Source organism: Herpailurus yagouaroundi, unplaced genomic scaffold (genome assembly GCF_014898765.1).
Source record: "Herpailurus yagouaroundi ecotype Mexico unplaced genomic scaffold, PumYag 185, whole genome shotgun sequence".
Lineage (NCBI taxonomy): Eukaryota > Metazoa > Chordata > Mammalia > Carnivora > Felidae > Herpailurus > Herpailurus yagouaroundi.
This window is the reverse complement of record NW_024412416.1, coordinates 1,944,376-1,949,510: the sequence shown is the minus strand read 5'-3', so window position 1 is coordinate 1,949,510 and position 5,135 is coordinate 1,944,376. Positions and strand designations below refer to the sequence as shown.

The 5,135-nt window shown below is 59.3% G+C and overlaps 1 long non-coding RNA gene across 1 annotated transcript; it reads right to left on the bottom strand.

The window, feature by feature from the left end:
* Positions 1-540: 540 nt before the first annotated feature.
* Positions 541-5,078, bottom strand: LOC121042288 (uncharacterized). The gene is made up of 3 exons (XR_005796079.1): positions 4,125-5,078; positions 2,574-2,747; positions 541-2,008 (listed from the first exon to the last, which is right to left on the bottom strand). It is a non-coding gene; the product is annotated as an uncharacterized LOC121042288 (long non-coding RNA).
* Positions 5,079-5,135: the final 57 nt, after the last annotated feature.

The window sequence follows — 5,135 nt, the reverse complement described above, 5'->3', positions numbered from 1 at the left end:
ATGCACGGGATGGCCCCTTCTCAGGGAAGCTTCTAGAATGTCTCCCAGCTTCACCTGCCCTCAGCAGGCCCCCCCCCCCCCCCCCCCCCTGACCGGGGTGTCCCCCCCCCCATCACACCCGCCTGGAGACTTCTGGCTTAGGTGTCCGCTCCCCCAGCGAGGCGGGCAGCTTGGAAGGCAGGGCCCACGGATGACCTCTGCCTCCCCGGTGGCTAACCCAGGGCCCGTGTGTAGAGACGATCAAAAGCGCCTTGGGCTGACCCGCATCCCTGGGAGGAGCCGCTCATCCCCACAGGGAGGGGGCCTGAGGAAGATAATTGAGGCTTGAATGTCATTTATAGGTTCAAAACGCAGTTGTGACTTAGAGTCAAGGGAAGTCATCTAAATGTAAACACGCCTTCTCTGTGTCTGGAACCAGAGGGAGAGGAGGCCCCCCCCAGGGTGATCTCTTAACTCCAGCAAAATTACACTCAGACGCCTCCGCCAAGCAAAGACAGACTGCCATTTGCACAACGGTCCCGCGCTTAAAAGTGACTCGGCTCAGAGCGCTGGGAAATTTATTATGACAAGGGACAAGGGATTCAAGATATTTAGTGGACCGAGAAGACGGTTTAGAAGCAACAATAATCACCTCTGAGAATGTGAGGGGTCGGTATGAGGTCACCAGGGGGACACAGGCCAGCTGGACCGCAGGCGCTCAGACACCAGAAACCCACAGGGCACACCCGGAAGTGCCGAGGTCGAAGACAGGAAGGTGCAGGTGTCCCCGCTGGCACCCCACAGGGGGGGGTCCGTGCACCAGCGCAGACTCTCAGCCCCCCACCCACCCAGACCGGCCAATGGGAGCGAGCTTCCTAACCCGGTCCCGAGACTCGTTTGCCTATTCAAGTCTCAGTCCCGCATCCATCCTGCCTCAGAAGCAGAAGATTCCAAGATAACACCCCGGCCATCTGCCGGTGCCACGAGGAGCCAGACTGTCCAGAGCTGGCGACCTGCTCGGAGTGAGTACGGGGCCGGGGGACGGCTGTGCTCGCCAGGGCTCCCTCACCCGCAGGGGGTGGGCTCGCTGAGCCCACGAGCCTGGAGAGGGGCCCTGGAAAAGCAGCAGGGTGGGGAAGGGTGTTTCCTGGCCCCGGGGGAGCCGAGCGGAGAGCAAATGTATATTTGATGACATTTCTCTGCAGGCAGTCTCCCTTCTGAAGAGCCAGGTTTGAACGAAGCCTGGCACCGGAGCAGACGGAGGACAGGAGGACAAGGGAAGGAGCGGGAGACCCACCAGAGGGGCTAGGATGGCCCCTGGAGGGAGCGAGCGGGTCCGGGGGGCGGGGGCAGAGGCACAGAGAGGAATGCCACGAGAGCCACCACAGTCCTACCCCCTTTAACACAGTTTCCGTGTGTCGGGCTCTTGGGGAAGGAGGCTCAGGGCCCAGGTGAACACTGTGAAAAAGGCACTCAGCACTGAGAAGGGCCCCTCTGTGCCCACTACCCCTCCTAACGCTCTCTTGAGCCCCAGCTACAAACGCAGGATGCACTCGCTCTACAGACGGTGCCGCCCTGCAGACACCACAGAAGGGGGCCACTCAAGCAGCGGGGTTCAAGGGCCGTATGCGCCCCTCTCAGCCTGCTGCCTCCCCCCCACCCCCCGAATGCCGCTCTTGCCATCAGACTGGTCTGTCCGGAGACTCAGCCCCTGCTGTTGCGCACAGAGTGCCACGGGGCCCGCGGAGACCCCCTCTCCCTCCTACACCTGTTCCTCCCCTGGTTGGCCCCGCATTCCAAGAATGTTCTGTAGTTCGGTCGTCTTCCTACCAGAAAGCTGCGCGCTGGGGACCGGAACCTGCAGGGGAGTCCAGAGAAGACAGCCAGCCCTTCAAGGTCAACTGGGGTTCAGCCTCCTGCACCATTCACATCGCCACATCGCCGGGCAGGCGAAAATGACCGAGAGACTCCCAGCATCTGTGGACTGCATCCTTGAGCTTAGAGGCAGGGAGCTAAAAAGTCTTCTGATCTGCTGAGGAAAATAAATAAATAAATAAATAAATAAATAAATAAATAAATAAATAAATAAAACTAACAGACAGGAAATCTAGGAGGACTAGAATGTGAAACTGGCAGAAACACACACACACACACACACACACACACACACACACATTTTGGGGGAAAAACTCTAACTGTGAGATTGGGCCCGTTATAATTCCATTATCCAAACTTCACGCTCTCAGTGACATATACCAGGCAGAACCCCCACGTGCAGCACTGTGTCCTGGGCGGTATGTCACAGCCCCCGGCAGGGCTCCACCAGGAAGGGGTGTGCTTCCTGCCAGGTCGCGAGCGCTCGCGGGCTTCCTAGACCAGGCGCTGCCCCGGGGAAGCGACCCTCGCTCCATCCTGCACAACCCAGAAGTGGGGGCCGTGGAAGCCACTCCCCCGGCAAGACCCAGGAGAAGGCCCTGCCCCCCACCAGCAGGACAAGGAGGCCCCCTGGAGGTCCCGCCTTCTTCGAGAGAAGGATCCGGGAGAAATAATCCTCCAACCCAGGGAGCTATGACAGTATTTTGAAAACGACTCACTTTGTCTTTCTTCCAAGTGTATACAGGTGAGAAACACAGGCGGCTGACTCGTCTCACAAAAATTCTTCCATTTAGCTTTCAGTGAGATTTTTGTTGGCACTGGGATCAGCTTCGACACGGGCATGACTTTTGTCAACCAGTTCCCCAACAGGAACATTAAGCAGGGTTTGGAGTCTGTGTCAAATGATGGCAGGTTAGCAGAGAGAGAGAGAGAGAGAGAGAGAGAGAGAGAGAGAGAGAGAGACAGCAGAGGGCAGAGGGCTGGTGATTCAAAACAAATGCACAACTGCCTTTAAAATGCACCTGTAACCACCACCAACTTAAGAGCTTTCTCTGTGCTCAGCTAGGGGCTAAATGCTTTCCACTTAGTTCTCATCAGCAATTCTGCAAGAGAGACTGTGTGGTCCCATGTGACAGACGAGGAAACAGGCACAGAGCTTAAGTGACTGTCACAAAATTACACACGCTGCCTCAAAAAAAAAAAAAAAAAAAAAAAAGGTGCCTGATTCTTTTTACTCTCCACGGACCTCCATCGGTCACAACTGGAAGCCGACCTTGGAAATTTCTTACGATTTTCAAGTAAAGGCAGACACACACTTCTGCACAGGTGCACATATACAAAAGGAACACACAGAGCCAGTGCCGTTTCTCATCAGAGAACGGAGATGTTTAATTTGCACAGATATGAACCCCTACAGGTTCTCTCCTCCCTGTTTCCAAGCAACCAACTTGAAAAATCATCAACTGGGCTCCAGAGGAACCTTTAGAAGCTTCCTTACGAGTGCCATGCACCCTGCAGAAAACCATTAGGATCAGAAGCGAGTACAGTTGCGTTCCCAAATGCATCTGGACACATTCTCTAGAACTTGCTCTGGCTGGAGTCTCCTGCATTCCGTCCCTGTGACTCTGAAACTAATGTATCTTCCCAAGATCAAATTTACTAAATAACTTAATGGAACGTAGCAAGACCCTATGCCGTGCACAGGAAGCGGGCTGGGCAGTTCCTAATTAGGTCTGGCATTATCTCACTGCCTCAGTCGGATGCTCGGGCGTCACACATTTATGACACCTCTGAGGGACCTCAAGAGGTCCTTTGTGAGTGCCACAAAAAAGCCAGGGACGCCCTGTCCCCCAACACCATACCAGAGGTCCCGGACAGAGTTCACCTGCAGGCTGATCTAGGTCCCAGTCACAAACCCTGGCTCCCTCCCGAGTGGCTCCTGCCGCCTCGGGACAGGATCCAGAGGGCTCTCAAAACCTAGCTGTCCCTCTCCTCCCTCCTGTCGCCCCAACGCCTGGAGTCTGGGAGGACGCACCTTCCCGAGAGCCAGGGCCGCACACCCGGAGTGGAGGAAGTGGCTGGGAGCTGTCCATGGTGGCGCCGCGCCTGGGCACGCAAAGCCGCGGGTCCCCAGCCCCGGGGCGCGCCCGGCATCCCTCTCCAGACCGCTGGAATGGAGACTCGCTCCCAGGCTCACCATCTCCGGGATGGGGCTGAAGCCAGGCGCTGGCTCACACATCAAAAGATTAGTTTCAAAACAGAGTTCTCACCTGTGGGCAACGCTGGCTGCGCGGAGCGAGACTCAGGACCTCAAAGCCGGCTGCTGGAGGCGCGCCTGGACGGCCGCCGTGCTGGACGCTTGGGGACCGGCGGCGGCGGTCTCTGAGAGCTGAGAGTCTGCGGCTGACGACCTCGGGCGCACTGGGCGCCTTTCTCCAGAGCACATGCGTGCCGCCGGGTCCATTCCAGAAGGTCTCTGGCCCTGGTTCCCGGAGCGGCGAGCCGGAGACGTGGCCGCAGCCCTGGCTTGCGCTCTGCCAGGTCCCTGCCTTTCCTCCCAACCTAAGGTAACCTTTTCTGGAGCCGACGTCCCGTGCCAGGCACCACCAAACCCTCTCCCGGCAACGCCGGGTTTGGAGTCTCAGTCTAAACATCAACAGGGGCCGTCAACTTCTTTTCACATCCAGTCGCCTCCCGCGCCAGCGCGACGCGGGGAGCCCAGCGCGATCCGGAGGTGCGGGAGCCAGAGGCGGCGGGAGGCGGAGGGGGGCCCAGGAGGAAGAGCGCGCGGGGCCGAGCCGCAGGGCGCAACGTGGCCAGGCGCACACGCGCTAGTGCACAGTGTGAGCGGCCGGACCCGGCGACCCGACCCTCGGAGCGGTCCCTCGCCCGCCAGCCACCGTCCCGGGCGCAAGACTCAGCCACTGAGAAGGGGGGAACGCTACGGAAAGCAAGAGCACCCCCCCGCGCTGGGTGCGCTCCGTGGACGCCGGCGCCCCCGGCACCTGCTGCTTGCACAGATCACACGGGCTCGGTGAAATCTCACAGAGGACAGTGACAGGGGCGCGTGCCCATCAACGGACGCTCGGACGGACGGACACACACACAGACAGACAGAGGCGCACCGCAGAGCAGCGAGCGGACGGGCTGACCGAAGCCACCGACGGGCGACGTTTTCCCGCGACCCTGCCCCCGCTCCGAGCTCGGGGCGTCCGCGCTCCCGGCCCTCTTACCTCCGGGTCCGCGGCGGCGGCGACGGCGGCGGCGGCGGCACGCCTCCC